Here is a 17,342-nt window from a genome sequence, read left to right as displayed (position 1 = left end):
GGCTGCTCTGCATTTTCGGCTTCCATGGCCAGCCTCCAGCTTTCAGGAACAGGTCCAAGCACACCACGTCCATAGCAGTGTGTCAAGCCCATACCCCCTCAACTAGCCAAGGTTGTGTCATGGAGAACAGAAATGTCATCAACACAAGGCAGACTAAGTTCAGTTAACAATCTGATTCAGGCTCATTTAAGCATTCTCACCTCAAGTTAAAAAAAAAAAAAAAAAAAGACAAACAGTTGAGCTCTCAACATGGGGCATTTCACTGCTCCAATCTGGACTGTTTGCTGTCCACGTCAGAGCACAGCTCTCTTCCTGGGATCACCCTTCACTGTCATCCTGGGGATTCCATTGCTCTCTATCCTGAGTTGGATCTCCTGTTTCCCACACCCCATAAGTATTTGTTATAGCTAAAGTGCTGTAACAAAAACATAATGACAGAAGCTTATTTCTCTCATAAGAGTTCAGAAGCAAGCAGGTGGCTTTGCTCTCTGAAATCACAATCAACCCAGGGGTTGTGTGCACCACTTCTGCTCATATCCCATTGCCCAGAAGTTAGCTGTGGGTGACACTAGGCAGTGGTGTCCCTGCTGGCAAGCCCCTTGCCCAGCTAAAACTCAGGGAGGTGTACATTGAAAGAAAATAGGAGTTTGGGATTAACAGATACACCCTACTATACATAAAATACATAAACAACAAGAACCTACTGTATAGCAGAGGGAACTATACTCAGTATCTTGTAATAACCTATAATGGAAAAGAATCTGAAAAAGAACATATATATGTATATAAACGAATGATTTTGCTGTATACCTGAAACTAACACAACATTATAAATCAACTAAACTTCAATAAAAAGTTGTTTGTTTTGAATAAATAAATGCTTAAAAAAAAGAAAGAAAGAAGGGGAGAATGGCTATCAAAGGAAAATTAGCACATTGTATCTTTCTCTTTTTAGTCTTGTTCATTTTGGAGGACCATATATCCTCCATAAGTTTTAAGGAAAAGAGAATGGGAAGTAAACTTTTTGAAACCTTGCTTTTCTAAAAATATTTTTATTTGATTGATATTTGATTGATAGTTTACCTGGATAGAGCTTCTCGTTGGAAGTCATCTTCCTCTGGAAGTCTGAAGACACTGCTTATGGTCTTTGGCTTTCACTGTTGCTGTTAAGAAGTCTGAAGCCGTTCTCATTCTTGATGACCTGTTTGGTTTTCTTGTTTGTTTTACATTCTGGAAACTTAGAAAATCTTCCCTTTGAAATATCACAGTGATGTGCCTTGGGGAGGGTCTATTTTCATACATTTTAGTGGCTACTTGGAGGTTTGAAAGGCCCATTGGAAATTTCATTGGATTATTTTATGGATACTTTCCTCCCCTCCATTTTCCTTGTGTCCTCTTTCTGGAACTCCTACCAATCCGATACTGGCTTTCCTGGACTTGTCCTCTAGTTTTTGCTATATTTTCTCTCCTATTTTCTTTGTTTTATTCTGAGGGATTTACTCATTTTTCCCTCCTTGTTTTTCTATCAAGTTTTAAATTTCTGATAATGTTTTTAACTTTCAATAGCTCTTCAATATTATTTGAGTGTTTCTTTTTTTTCTAGAATTGTTTTTGCTTCATAAATGCAGTACCTTACCTTGCTGAGGTTATTGAGATTTTTAAAAACATTTTTACTGAGGTTTTTTTCCAACTGTGATTTTTTTCTTATTTCCAAGAATTTTTCCTTGTTCTCAGTTGTTTCCTTTTTAATATTTTTTTGTTCTTGTTTTATGGATGCAATCTTTTTTTTTCTCTCTCAAAGGATATTAATTATAGTTGGGGCTTTTTAAAAAAGCTGTCTTCTGATTCCAGCATTATCTCTGAGTTCCTAATGTTCTGTTTCTGCTTAAATTTGAAGATCTTCCAATGTTCTGCATTGAACATTTGCAATCTGGCTGTGCGTAAATATTTAAGAATGAGGCACCAAAACCTGGTTGGAAGATTTGTGTGTGCATGAATTGGGCTTGTCAACTGGTGGGCTTCACCATAGAGCCTTTGTTCAAATGTCACCTTCTCAGCAAGTCCTCACACATCACCCTATTTAAAATTTCACTTGGCATTCTCTATCCCTCTTCCTTGTTTTTTCTCTATAGCATTTATCACCTAATATGTTGTATAATTTGCTTATTTACTTTATTTACTATCTGTCTTCACCACTAACCCCTTGAGACCAGGAATTTGTGTCTGTTTATTTACTGCTGTATCTGCAGCCTCAAGAAGACTGCTTGCACATAGTAGGTACTTCATAAATATCTGTTAGGTGTTTGAATGAATGAATGAGTGAATGAATGAATGATTAGCTGCAGACCACCCATCTGTTAGCTCCTGGACGTTTTTCTTTTCAGCTGTTCAGTTTCCAAGGTGGGGGTTGAGGCATGCCACCAGGTTCTGGCTGCCAAGCAGGGGAAAGGGATTTGGCAGCCCCCTGGTCAGTGTGCAGACTCTCATGTAATCTTCTGTTTTCTGTCTGTTCCTTGCTGAGTAATTCTGTGTGATATGCAGGGATAGAAAGCACTGTCATCCAAAGACCACCAAGAAGTTGGCACACGGGGTTGGCAGAGGGAAGCAACAAGAATAACCAGGCGAAAACTTCATAGCCAAAGCTCTATTCCTTTGGTTTACTTTAAAAAGCAAATGATTCAATCTCCTGCATGTATCTCATTTTAATAACTGCCTTCAGTCTGCCCCTTCTAGCCTGGCCCCTGTTGTGGGACACCTGACAGCCATTCTTCCCAATTCAAGGTTGTCCAAAGAGATGGCCCTTAAGGGGAAACAACAGTCAGGGGTGATCAGTGTGGCCCAGATCACACCATTCATATCTCCAGTGGGTATCATTAGGCCATTATCTTGAAATTTGGTTGTAAGAGAAAGCCATGCTCCCTCATTCACTGCGCCATAACAATTTTTAGTGGGTCCTGGGAAATACTTTAAAGAATTGGGCTGAGATATTTTAACTAAAATCCCTTTGCTATATTAATAGTGATCTTTTCTTATTAAGTACATTGGACATTTGAAGGGGAAGAATTTAATCTTCCTAATTAGTGGAAAAGAATTCTGGCCTGGTCCCTTTAAGCATAAGTGATATTTAAACACGGGTCTATATTTACACATGATTTATGTTTCCTATCCGCAGGTGACTTTTCTGGTGAGCTATGCAGAGCTGAAGAGGGGAGGAGGGATGAAGGGGTATCGCAGAGCCAGTGAAAGCGCAGAACTTTGCGTAATCTCTCGGGGGCCTCGCCTAGTATGCCTGGGATTTTATTCCTAGTGGGTCTTCCTGCTCGTTTGGGGTCCTCCGTCCCACCCAGCAGGGCTGGAGCCTCTGGATGCCTGTAGCTGAGCTTTCTCAGGAGAGAGCAGAGCAAATGCCTTCTTAGTTTTCTGTCGTGTGCCTTGTGAAACTTGGAATAGTCTGTACGTAAAATTACAAGCTGTGGGGCTTCCCTGGTGGCACAGTGGTTGAGAGTCCGCCTGCCGATGCAGGGGACACGGGTTTGTGCCCCGGTCCGGGAGGGTCCCACATGCCGCGGAGCGGCTGGGCCCGTGAGCCATGGCCGCTGAGCCTGCGCGTCCGGAGCCTGTGCTCCTCAACAGGAGAGGCCACAACAGTGAGAGGCCCGCGTACCGCAAAAAAAAAAAAAAAAATTACAAGTTGTCTTTAAGGTGGGAAGGTGGGGATTTTGCACTGCCTTTCTTTATGATTCTTCCAAGTCATCCTGAGGGCTGAGGATGGATGACCTTTAACCTAATCTGCCCTGGGTTCTAACTCTGGTTAGACTATGGGGACCAGAGGACTCACTCTAGGAATGGAGGACTGACGGCTCCCCGGAAGACCAAATTAGCTCAGCTGGAGCCTGTGGCCACCCAGGCTGCCCCCCAACATCTAGAATGCAACCCCCCTGTGTGGCAAGAGTGGATGTGCAAAACTGACTCTAAGTGCCCTTAGCTCACTACTTGGAACATCCCAGTCACAAGCACAGTCGCTGAATGTTTGGACAGTGCCAGAGAGGGCAAGAGAGTGCAAGGGAAGGAAAGGATGGGTCTCAGGCTGCCTCCAGAAAGGGAAGAATGTGGGTATGTGGGTGGTCCCAGATAGATAAACCACAGGTTAACCAGAGAGGAGCCCTGGTTCTTCTCTCCATCTAGGAAGCCCCAGGCAGGTAGCACTAGTGAGGGTACAATGTGGCTTTAAGCCACTTTCCCTTTTTTATAGTCTGATTCCATTTATTTTGTTGACATGTATTAATATTCTTTTTCATATTCTTTTCTGGTTTATCACAGGATATTGAATATAGTTCCCTTTGCTATACAGTAGGATCTTGTCATTTATCCACCCTACATATACAGTTTGCATCTGCTAATGCCAAGCTCCCAATCCTTCCCTTCCTCGCCCCTCCTCTTAGGCCACTTTTGAGGCCAATTTACCCCAAACTCTTTGCATTCAGGTGAGGTCCAATGGCTGATAGACTGTCCTTAACCTACCTGAGAAATTCCCCTTGTCCACATTAGGGATGGATCAATGGATGCAGAGTGTTCCCTTAAACACCCCTGAGCTGGCACAAGAAGGGACATCCCCCCTTTGTAAGATTTTGAGGAGTGAGGGATAAGTGTTTCTTACTAAAAGGATGGTCTTTAGTATGAGGACCCTTTCTCCACTGATTATTCTTTGACTACAGGAGAGTGGACTCTGTGACCTGCAACCTGGGGAGGAGGGGGTCTCAGAGTTACTGAGAGGGTCAGAGAATATACAGATACTCTGATTTTCCACGGGTATATATAAAGAGGTGCTATCGCATGTATCTTTCACTGCATCTATATTTTCTAATATTTTAATAAAGGTGAATAATTGATATACCCAGTTAAAAGGATTTTGGGGGGACTTCCCTGGCAGTCCAGTGGTTAAAACTCCGTGCTTCCAAGGCAGGGGGCCCGGGTTCAATCCCTGGTTGGGGAACGAGCATCCCACATACCACGTGGCATGGCCAAAAAAAATAAAATAAAATAATAAAAATAAAAGGTTTTCTTGGTCTATTTCCTTACATGGCAGCAGCAGCAGGGAATAAAACATAAATTCATTTCAAGGATCACTGCGTGTACATATAATTATCTATTTAAAACATTTACTTTTTAAAAAAGCATCCTAACATTGATAATAGCTTTTGATTATTACTGTTGTCTCAGTCGATGGTTAAAGCACAATGACTACATGTGGAGAGGCTGTGGCCTGTCCCATTTTTTAATATTGAAAAAAAAGAGGGGTGTCTACAAGTTTGGAAATATTGGAGACTAGTTCCCTGTACCAAAGAGAGGGCTAACACTGGTCCTCCTCCGTCTTCCTACTTATACAGATCAAAATCTAGAAAACAGCTGCAGTGTAAAGGTAGTATCAAATAATGGTTAACTCATACCAAAATCAAGGTATGGGTTTTATCCCATGTTTCCTAGGCATTTTAAAGAGGCTATATAGTGTCCCCTTTGGTTGAAACAGGTGAATGTGAGAGTCTGCAGGGTACACTGATGGAAGAAGCTTGGAAAGACCCAGCTGCACACACTGGGTGCCAAGCACTTTCTAAGTTTTGACCATGTTTTCACTCATGTGATCCTCACAGCAGCCCTATAAGCCAACTAACATTAGTCATTATCATTTCCATTCTACAGATGGCAAAACTAAGGCGCAGAGAGATTAAGTTGCCCAGGAGCTCTCAGCAGAGCCAGAATTCGAGCCCAGCAGGGTTCCAGGAGCACACAGCACTGCTCTGCCTTTAACCAGGGCTTTCATTGTAAAGGGGACTGTGTTTCCTGGTTTAATGGAATGACCAAAGGAGGGCCTCCCTGGGCCTCTGGGTTCTGAGCCACAACTTCAAGGAACAACTTGATACTTCTCCAGCATGGACTGTCCTCGAGCTCAGTGTTCCTCAGAGTAGGTTCTTCAGAAAACTGGTTCCATGGCATGTTGATAAATGGTACACGAGGAAAGGGGCTTCATGGTCAAATGCGTTTGGGAAATGCCGGGCTACGTGATGTGCTGGCCTGCAGGACTTGCACTCATTTTGAGAGTCCGGGCCTTTTATCTGACAAACTTTTTTTTTTTGTGGTACGCGGGCCTCTCACTGTTGTGGCCTCTTCCGTTGCGGAGCACAGGCTCCGGACACGCAGGCTCAGCGGCCATGGCTCACGGGCCCAGCCGCTCCGCGGCATGTGGGATCTTCCCAGACCGGGGCACGAACCCATGTCCCCTGCATCGGCAGGCGGACTCTCAACCACTGCGCCACCAGGGAAGCCCTGATAAACTTTTTAAATGTATGCTACTGAGGACTTCCAGTTTCCAATTCGGCATGTAAGATGCTTGGAAGTTGCCACTCCATCCTAACAAAAAGTGAAAAGCTGAATAACTGAAAAATCAATAACTCTTCTTAGATCCATAAGAGAAGTGAGGTCATAGAGCAAACCAGTGCCCCCCAAACTGGGGAGACTGACACGCAAATACCGAGAATCTCAACTTATATGAGAATTAGTGCTGGGGGAGGGGAACCTAAGCTGTGATCCAGGAACGGCTGGAGGCTCCATGTGGACCAAGCTCAGAGCTAAAAACTCCAAGAGGACCCAGTCATCAGAGGGTCCATGCTTTTGTGAGTTTTACCACCTGGAGTTCTAATGAGCTTCTCACAGTGAATGCTGGAGGGAAAAGCCCTCATGCTTTAAGCAGGGGGAGCAGAAATGGAACCATTTGGAAATAAACCAGAGCATTCTGTCTTTCTTAACAAGGTCTGTTTTTAAGAGTTAACTCTCTAGCTACAGCCTAATGTTCTGGGGTTTTATCAGAGCCTAACTGACCTGGGGGAAGGGAAAACCCCAACTCCAGCTCCCTCTGGCCTTCCTTAAGGGAAAAGGGAAATACCCAACTCCATTCTAGCTGCCCTACTCTACTTAGACAGGGCAACCCATCCCAGGGTGTGGGCACCAAGAAGCACATGTGAAGCTCACAGGCTCCCTAAAAAGACTGAGACCTAATCAAAGGGATGTAACAGGCTCCCCTCCTTCCATACATCTTACCACCCCATTACTAAATACCTACTTAACAGCAGTTACCCAGTTCATTGTCTCATGCTATAGAGAAAACATTTCTAGTATATTAAAAGGCAAAAACCACAGTTGGAAGAGATGGAGAAGCATTAGGCAGGGCTGTTGGAATGATCAGACTGGGAATTTAAAACAGATATGATGAACATGCTAAAGGCTATAATGGATAAAGTAAACCACATGAAAGAACAAATGGGCAATGTAAGCAAAGAGATGGAAATTCTAAGAGCCAAAAAGAAATGCTAGAGACCAAAAACACTGTGACAGAATGAAGAATGCCTTTGATGGACTCATTAGTTCACTTGACATGTGCTATGATCTGAATGTTTGTGTCCTCCCCAAACTCATGTTAGAATCCTTATACCCAATGCAATGGTGTTAGAAGGTGGGGCCTTTGGGAGGCAATTAGGTCATGAGGGTGAATTAGTAAATTAGTGGGATTAGTGCTCTTATGAAAGAGATCCCACAACACTCCCTTCCATCACGTGAGGATGCAGTGAGAAGCCGCAGGCTATGAACCGGGAAGAGGGCCAACACCTTGATCTTGGATTTTCCAGACTCCAGAACTGTGAGAAATAAATTTCTGTTGTTTATAAGCTACCCAGTCTGTGGTATTTTGTTATAGCAGCCCAAACTAAGACTGAAGAAAGAATCTCTAAGCTTGAGAATGTCTCAAAAGAAACCTCCAAAACTTAAGAACAAAGAGAAAAAAATACTTGACGCAGGAAAGAGAGTGGGACGCGAAAGGATGGTCACATCCCAGGTCATGTCTGAGTCCCTGGGACGGCCGCCAAGTGTGGGTTCTTGGCTTCATGCAGGAAAGAATTTAAGAGCCAGCCACAGCAAAGTGAAAGAAAGTTTATTCAGGGAGAAACACACTCCATAGACAGAGTGTGGGCCATCTCAGAAGGTGAGAGAGGCACCACGGTATGGGGTTGTCAGTTTTTATAGGGGTGGGTAATTTCATAGGCTAATGAGTAGGAGTAGTATTCTGGCTATTTTGGGGAAAGTGTGGGGATTTCCAGGAATTGGGCCACCACCCACTTTTTGACCTTTATGGTCGGCCTTGTAACTGTCATGGTGCCTGTGTGTGTGTCGTTTAGCTTGCTGATGTGTTACAAAGAGCATATACTGAGGCTCAAGGTCTAGTGGAAGTCAACTCGTCCACCATCTTAGGCCTAGTTGGTTCTGATCAGTCATGTCCTCTGGCTATGTCATTCTTGTAAATGTTGTGCCCTACCCACTTCCTGTCTCATACTGAAAAACCCAGAACAGGATATCGAATAACTATGGGACAACTACAAAAGGTGTAAGATATACATAATAGGAATACCAGAAGGAGAAGAAAGACAGAAAGGAACAGAAGAAATATTTAAAGAAATAATGACTGAAAATTTCCCCAGACACCAAACCACAGATCTAGAGAGCTCAGAGAACACCAAGCAGAAAAAAAATGACGAAAAAACCCACTACACCTAGACATATCATTTTTAAACTGCAGAAAATAAAAGATAAAGAAAATATCCTGGGCTTCCCTGGTGGCGCAGTGGTTGAGAGTCTGCCTGCCGATGCAGGGGACGTGGGTTCGTGCCCCAGTCCGGGAAGATCCCACATGCCGCGAAGCGGCTGGGCCCGTGAGCCATGGCCGCTGAGCCTGCGCGTCTGGAGCCTGTGCTCCGCAACGGAAGAGGCCACAACAGTGAGAGGCCCGCGTACCGCAAAAAAAAAAAAAAAAAAAAAAAAAAGAAAATATCCTGACAGAAGCCAGAGGAAAAAACACTTTGCTTATAGAAGAGCAAAGATAAAAATTACATCTGACTTCTCAGAAATCATGAAGGCAAGAAGAGAGTGGACTGAAATATTTAAAGTGTTGAGAGAAAAACCCCACCAAGCTAGAATTCTGTATACTGGGAAATTACTCTTCAAAAGTGAAGAGAAATAAGGACTTTCTTGGGCAAACAAAAATTGAAGGAATGTGTTGTCAGCATACCTACCTTTCAAGAAATGTTAACAGTTCTTCAGAGAGAAGAAAAATGATATAGGTCAGAAATTTGGAACTACATAAAGAAAGGAAGAACACTGAAGAAGGAACAAGTGAAAAATAGTTTTATTTTCCTTATTCATAATTGATCTAACAGATAACAGTTTGTTCAAAATAATAATAACAACAATGTATTTGATTACGGATGCTTATGCATATATATGAGTTTATGGATGCTTATGTATGCATGAAATGAGTGACAGAAATGATACAAGGAACAGGAGGGAGGAATTACGATTATTTTGTTATTATAAGGTACTTGCACTACCTGTGAAGCAGTATATTGCTTTTTGAAAGTGGACTTGAATTAGTTGTAAATGTATATTGCAAACTCTTGGGCAACCGCTAAAATAGAGAAGGAAAAAAAAGTGTAACTGATACACTATGAAAGAGAAAAAACACAATCAAATAAAATGCTAAATTAAAGCCACAAATGGCAGGAAAAAAAATGGAAAACAAAAATTGGAACAAAGAACGTGGGCAACAAATAGAAGGCTTTAACAAATACAATAGATAATCCAAGTATATCAGTTATCACTTTGAATGTCAATGGTTTAAAGGCACCAATTAAAAGACAGAGGTTGTCAGAGTGGATCAAAAAACAAGACCCAATAAGATGTTGTCTACAAGAACCCCACTTTAAATATAAAGACACATAGAGGTTAAAAGTAAATGAATGGAAAAAGACATACCATATTAACACTAACCAAAAGAAAGCAGACAGACTTCAAAGCAAGGAAAGTTACCAAGGATAAAGAAAGGCATTACATAAAGATAAAGGGATAAACTCTCCAGAAGACATAACAATGCTTAACATGTATGTGCTTAACAAAAGAGCATCACAATACATGGGGCAAAAATTGACAGAACTGCAACAAACAACAGATGAATCCACCATTAAAGTTGAAGACTTCAACACTTCTCTGTCACAAATGGACAGATCCAGCTGGCAGAAAATTAGTAAGGACATAGTCGAACTCAACAACATGATCAATCAACTGGATATAATCAACATCTGTAGACTACATCCAACAACAGCAGAATACACATTCTTCTCAAGCTCACATGGAACATTCACTAAGATAGACTACATTCTGGGCCATAAAACACACCTAAAAAATTTAAAAGAACAGAAATCATACAATGCGTGCTCTTGACCACAATGGAATTAAGCTAGAAATCAACACAGAAAGATACCTGGAAAATCCTAAAATACACGGGGGTCAAGCAACACACTTCTAAATAAGACATGGGTCTAAGAGTAAATCTCAAGAGAAATTTAAAATATTTTAGACCTCAATGAAAATGAAAAGACAACTTATCAGAATTTGTGGGGTGCAGCAAAAGCAGTCCTTAGAGGGAAAGTTACAGCATTAAATTCATATATTAAAAAAAAAGAAAGATCTAAAATCAGTCATCTAAGCTTCTACCTTAGGAAACTAAAAAAACAAAAGCAAATCAAACCCCAATTAAGTAGGAGAAAAAAATAATGAGAATGAGAGCAAAAATCAACAAATTTTTTTTCTTTTTCCGGTACACGGACCTCTCACTGTTGTGGCCTCTCCCGTTGCGGAGCACAGGCTCCGGACGAGCAGGCTCAGCGGCCATGGCTCATGGGCCCAGCCACTCCACGGCATGTGGGATCCTCCCAGACCAGGGCACGAACCCGTGTCCCCTGCATTGGCAGGTGGACTCTCAACCACTGCGCCACCAGGGAAGCCCTCAACAAAATTTTTGAAAACAGGAAATTAATAGAGAAAATCAACAAAACCAAAAAATGATTCTTTGAAAAGATCAGTAAAATCAATAAGCTTTAGTTAGGTTACTTAAAAAAGAGAGGGAGAGAGGAAAAAAGAGAGGGAGGGAGAAAGGGAGAGAGGGAGAGAAGGAAAGAGAGAGAGAAGAGACAAATTACAGATATCAGAAATGAAAGAAGGTACATCACTAAAGATCCTATAGACATTAAAAGGATAATAGGGACTTCCCTGGTGGCACAGTGGAAAAGACTCCATGCTCCCAATGCAGGGGGCCCAGGTTCAATTCACGGTCAGGGAACTAGATCCCACATGCATGCCGCAACTAAGAGTTCACATGCCACAACTAAGGAGCCCACGTGCCACAACTAAGACCCAGTGCAACCAAATACATATATATATATATTTTAAAAAGGATACTAAAGGAATACTATAAACAACTCTATGCCCACAAACCTAGATGAAATAGATCAATTCCTTGAAAGACACAACTTGCCAAAACTCACCCAAGAAGAAATAGACAATCTGAATAGGACTCTAGCTATTAAAGAAATTGAATCAATAGTTAATGATCTTCCAAAACAGAAAGCACCAGGTCCATATGGGTTTGCTGGTGAATTCTAATCAAGCATTTAAGGATGAAATTATACCAATTCTCTACAATATTTTTCAGAGAAGAGAAGCAAAAGAATTCTTCCTAACTCATTATATGAGGCCAGCATTACCCTAATACCAAAACCAGACAAAAACACTACAAGAAAACTACAGACCTATACATCTCATGAACATAGATGCAAAATTCTCCAACAAAATATTAGCAAATCAAATCCAGCAAAGTATAAAAAAAATTATACACCTCAATCCAGCAGATTTATCCCAGGTATGCAAGACTGGCTCCAGGTTTGAAAATCAATTAATGTAACCAATCACATTAACAGGCTAAACAACTGAAATTACATGATCATATCAAAAGATCTAGAAAAAGCATTCGACAAAAATCCAGCACCCATTCATGATAAAGACTCTCAGTATACTAAGAATGGAGGGAACATCATCAATCTGATAAAGAAGATCTACAAGAAACCCACAGTTAACATCACATGTAATGGCAAGAAATTTAAAGCTTCCCACTAAGATCAGGTACGAGGCAAGACTGTCCCCCTCCTTTACAACATCATACTGGAAGTTCCTGCTGATTCAATAAGACAAGAAAAGGAAACAAAAGGTATACAAATTGTGAATAAAGAAATAAACAGTCATTATTCATAGATGACATGATTGTCTATGTAGAAACTCCAAAAGAATCGACCAAAGAACTCCTAGAACTAATAGGCAGTTACAGCAAGGTTTCAGGATACAAGGGTAATAATATATGAAAGTCAATTGCTTTCCTATTTAACATAAATGAACCTGAGGATTTTTAAAAAACTCAAAGGGAATTCCCTGATGGTCCAGTGGTTAGGACTCAGAGTTTTCACTTCCAGGGCCTGGGTTCAATCCCTGGTTGGGGAACTAAGACCCCACAAGTAGTGCAACATAGCCAAAAAAAAAAAAAAAAAGTCAAAGAACTAAATAACTGGAGAGATATTTGATGTTCATGGATAGGAAGACTCAATATTATCAAGATGTCAGTTCTTCCCAACCTGATCTATGGATTCAATGCAATTCTAATCAAAATCCCACCAAGTTACTTTTGGATTTTACAAACCGATTCTAAAGTTTACACAGAAAGTCAAAAGACCCAGCATAGTCAACAGCAGAACAAAGTTGGAGGACTGACATTATGAGACTTCAAGACTTACTATAAAGCTACAGTAATTAAGATGATGTGGTATTGGCAAAAGAATAGACAAATAGATCAATGAAACAGAATAGAGAACCCAGAAATAGACCCACATACATAGAGTCAACTGATCTTTGACAAAGAAGCAAATGCCACGCAACGGAGCAAAGAGAATCTTTTCAATATATGGCACTGGAACAACTGGGCATCCACGTACAAAATAATGAACCTAGACACAGATCTTACATCCCTCACAAAACTTAACTCAAAATGGATCAAAGACATAGATGTAAAATGCAAAACTATAAAACTCCTAGAAAATGACATAGTAGAAAATCTAAATGACCTTGCGTATAGTGATGTCTTGAGATATAACACCAAAGGCATGACCCATGAAAGGAAGAATTGATAAGCTAGTCTTCACTAAACTTTTAAAAATTCTGCTCTGTGAAAGTGTTGGAAGGTGGAGATATTGAATAATATCCTCCAAACTGAGAAGGAACTTTGAGACCAAAAAACAAAGCAGGCAATTCCATAAAGTGTAACTATGAAGTTTATTGGGGGTAACTGACACAGACAGGATCGGGTGTTTGATGATCCAGAGGCATTAGCAGCTGTATGCCACACTGCCTAAAGGGGTATAGGGGAATTTAAAGGGGCCGAAGCTAAAAATAGAATCTGACTAGTAGGGAAAATCACATCCTCACTGACAGGAACCAGGGGTCTCATTATCATCTGGTTCAGCAAAAGGCATTCTTCCAGTTTTCATATCAGATGAAGGAAAGGGTAAAAGTTGATAGGGAACCTAGCTGGCTTGGGTGCATTCCTTGTGAGTAGACTAAAGCTCAGTCCTGCAGAGAGGAGGGCAATACAACTGTGGGCTTAAGGTGGAGCTGACAAAGTGGAGTCAGTGTAGTTCAGCCACACCCAAAACACTGTGAAGGGAATGAAACAACAAGCCAGAGACTGAGAGAAAATATTTGCAAAAGACATATCTGATAAAAGACTGAAATGCAAATTAAAACAACAGTGAGATATCTCTGCACACCTATTAGAATGGCCAAAATCCAGAACACTGACAGCAGCAAATGCCGATGAGGTTATGGAACCACGGGGAACGCATTCATTGCTGGTGGGAATGCAAAATGGCATACCCACTTTGGAAGACAGTTTGGTGGGTTCTTACAAAACTAAACATACCCTTACCATGTGACCCAGCAATGCACTCCTGGTAATCACGCAAAGGAGCTGAAAACTGATGTCCACACAAAAACCTGCACATGGATGTTTATCACAGCTTCATTCATAATTACCAGAACTTAGAAGCAACCAAGGTGTCCTTCAGTAGAAGGTACTGAAAATAGACTGTGGTACATCTAGACAATGGAATGTTATTCAGTACTAAGAAGAAATGAGGTATTAAGCCCTGTAAAGACATGGAGGAAACTTCAAAGCATATTACTAAGTGAAAGAAGCCCATCTGAAAAGGCTACATACTGTATGATTCCAACTATATGACATTCCAGAAAAAGCAAAACTATGGAGACTGTAAAGATATCAGTGGTCGCCAGAAGTTGGGTGTAGGAGTGATGAACAGGCAGAGCACAGAGGATTTTTAGGGCAGTGAAACTATTCTGTATGATACATGTTGTTACACCTTTATCCAAACCCACAGAATGTACGACACCAAGAGTGAACCCTAATGTAAACTACTGACTGTGGGTGACTATGATGCATCCATGTAGGTTCATCAATTGCAACCAATGTATCACTCTGGGGCGGGGGGGGGGGGATGTTGATAATGGGGGAGGCTATGTACGTGTGGAGGCAGAAGGAATATGGGAAACCTCTGTACCTTCCTCTCAATTTTGCTGTGAAGCTAAAACTGCTCTAAAAAAAGTCTATTAAGGACTTCCCTGGTGGCGCAGTGGTTGAGAGTCCGCCTGCCGATTCAGGGGACACAGGTTTGTGCCCCGGTCCAGGAAGATCCCACATGCCGCGGAGCGGCCAGGCCCGTGAGCCATTGCTGCTGAGCCTGCGCGTCCAGAGCCTGTGCTCCGCAACGGGAGAGGCCACAACAGTGAGAGGCCCACGTACCGAAAAAAAAAAAAAGTCTATTAAAACAACAACTATGCTCTTAAACTCACCAAACCCCTCACATATACACACTTTCATCTCTCTCCCTTTGCTGAGATATAGGAAGAGGACAACAAAGGATAGATGGCAGGGAAACAGCCTCCCTGAGGGGCACCTCCAACTTAAAGGGATAATGTGGGAATGGGTCACAAAGGGTCATAAGCAGGTGAGCCGAACCAGGCCCTAAATCCAGTCTAACTCTTTAGCCCTTCCAGAGGTACAGAATCAGCATCTGGGATGTGTTAGTAAACAACACGGTCCTAAGCATCAGCAGCTGTATAAATGGCATCCTTAACACAAAGCTCTTTCAGTCAGTCTGAGATCCTAGGACTCTGTGGACTGCAGCAAGCATGCCTTTACCAAAAGCAAACATACGCACAAAAAGGTGTTTATACTCGCTCTTCACGGAGTGTAGAATTCTCTTGTCCCAAGGCTGTACTGTGGGTGTGATATGCAGTGGGGAAGGGGGAGGGGGGAAGGCGGGGGGGGGGGGGGAGATAAATTCGCAAGCAGTTCACAAGGGCATATGCAAAGCGTTTACCCAGAAACAAAGTTTTCCAGTTTTTATCCAGTTCTGTGGGGCTTCACTGAACCCAGGCCACTGGTTTACAGTAGTTATTAAACCAGTAAGAAAATATTTTTCTAGCTACTCGTATTTTCCCTTCCTCCTTCCCTCCCTCCCTTCTTTTATTCCTTTTTTCCTTTCTCTTTCCTCCTTTCTTTTTAAAATAATTTTATTCAGGCATACTTTATAGCTTATGTAATTCATCCATTTCAGTTGTACTATTTAACAAGAGAATGTTCGTGTTAAGCTGCACATTTCCTAGAGGAACTGGCCCAAGAACCCAAAATTGCTGCTCCAGGTATATTCTCCTGGAGTAGAAGCCACATGGACATTATTCAAATCCTGGTTAGGCCATTTCTTAGCTGTGTGCTTGTGGCTAAGCAAATCTCTCCAGCTTGGGTTCTTCCTATGAGAATTAAAAGTAACTAAGTTAACTAATTAAATTAAAATTGATTAAAAGGAAAGAGGACTAACAGAGAAACCTCATTCCCTGGCTGTTCGTGCCCTGAAACCAGCTACCTTCCTCTCTGACACTTCATACCAGGATATGCTGTTTGTTTTCCAGTCATCGGTCTCAGGTTACTTAACTTCAAATATTAACCACAGGGTGGTGTGTTAACCCATCATAACATTTGAAGAATCATGATCAGATTAGACCTTGGAATAGCATCCTGGGAGGAGGGTGGGGATGAAGGTGGGAGAGGAGTGATGACCTGGATGACTCCTTGACCTTGGAGCCAGGACATGTCCAGACTCCATTTGTTTTCCCACATTGCACAAAGCCAGCGGTGTTACAACACCTTCAAAGGGAGCATCAATTCCCACCTAAGCTGGATGATTTTACATTTTTCTTAGGATGCTTATGGAGGCTGTTTGCTAGTTGGCAGAGCATGTGGGCTTTGCGGTCAGGTATGAGTTCTGCCAGCTCTGCCACTTATTGACTACGTGGCCTTAGGCCGTCACTCACTGTGCTCATGCTAGAATGGAGATACTGAGAGCGCCTTGCTCACATGATTGCTGGGACAATGTGATCATACTAATCCTCACAGAGCACTAACTCTGCACGAGACACTGGTTTCAGCCCTTTACATGTATGATCTCATTTACTCCTCCTAGTGAATCTACGAGTTTGCTACGTCCGTTAGCTCCATTTTATAAATGAGCAAAGTCCAGAGAGAGCCTACCTCACCTATCCGTGGTCACACAGTAAGAGGTGGAGCCGGGATCTGAGTCAATCCGGGCAATCTGGCTTCGTCACTGGTGTTTAATCACCTCACCAGATGACTTTTCTGTGCTATATATTATCTTTTTGAAGAGGAAATAACATATGCAAAATGCCTGGCACTTAGTAAAAGGGCAATAAATAGTAATGTTGAAATAATAAATAGTACTTCAATTTCCCCAAGCCTCGCCAGCTTATGGAGTTCCTATAAAGAGTAGTAACAGAAATTTCACTCGATTACATCTCTGCCTGCAGGACACGAGCCCCAAAGTCTCCTGAAGTTATCCCTCGGGTGTCTCCTGTCCTCCCACACTCACCCCTCCCTGAAGGCCCTGCCCTTGAAGTCCCTTGAGAGTGGGGCCTCACTCTGCTTCTGTTTTGAGTGGCTTCTCTGCCCCTCCCTGGGGCCAAACCTCTGGTCAGGTTCCTTGGTCCCTAAGCAGAAATGGGGCCCCTGGGCCACAGCAGTCAACACTGTCAACTTGGAGGCCAGTAACTCTGCTGGGTTCTCCATCAACTGTGCCCCATTACATTCAACAGACATTTCTGAAGCAACTATTATGTTTTGGAAATGGTGATAAAAGACACATAAAAATGAAGTAAAATACAAGTAGTCAGATGCCTACTAATACTAAGGTCCCATACAAGATCAGCCTTTCTTACCATATCCATGAAAACTAGTGAGGGATATAAAAGAGGAAGTGTTGTTTCTTACCATATCC

This window comes from Delphinapterus leucas, chromosome 3 (genome assembly GCF_059928025.1).
Source record: "Delphinapterus leucas isolate spDelLeu-1000000601 "Yukka" chromosome 3, BTC_Dleu_Yukka2, whole genome shotgun sequence".
Lineage (NCBI taxonomy): Eukaryota > Metazoa > Chordata > Mammalia > Artiodactyla > Monodontidae > Delphinapterus > Delphinapterus leucas.
The sequence above is the reverse complement of the archived record's forward strand: the minus strand, read 5'-3'. Positions refer to the sequence as shown.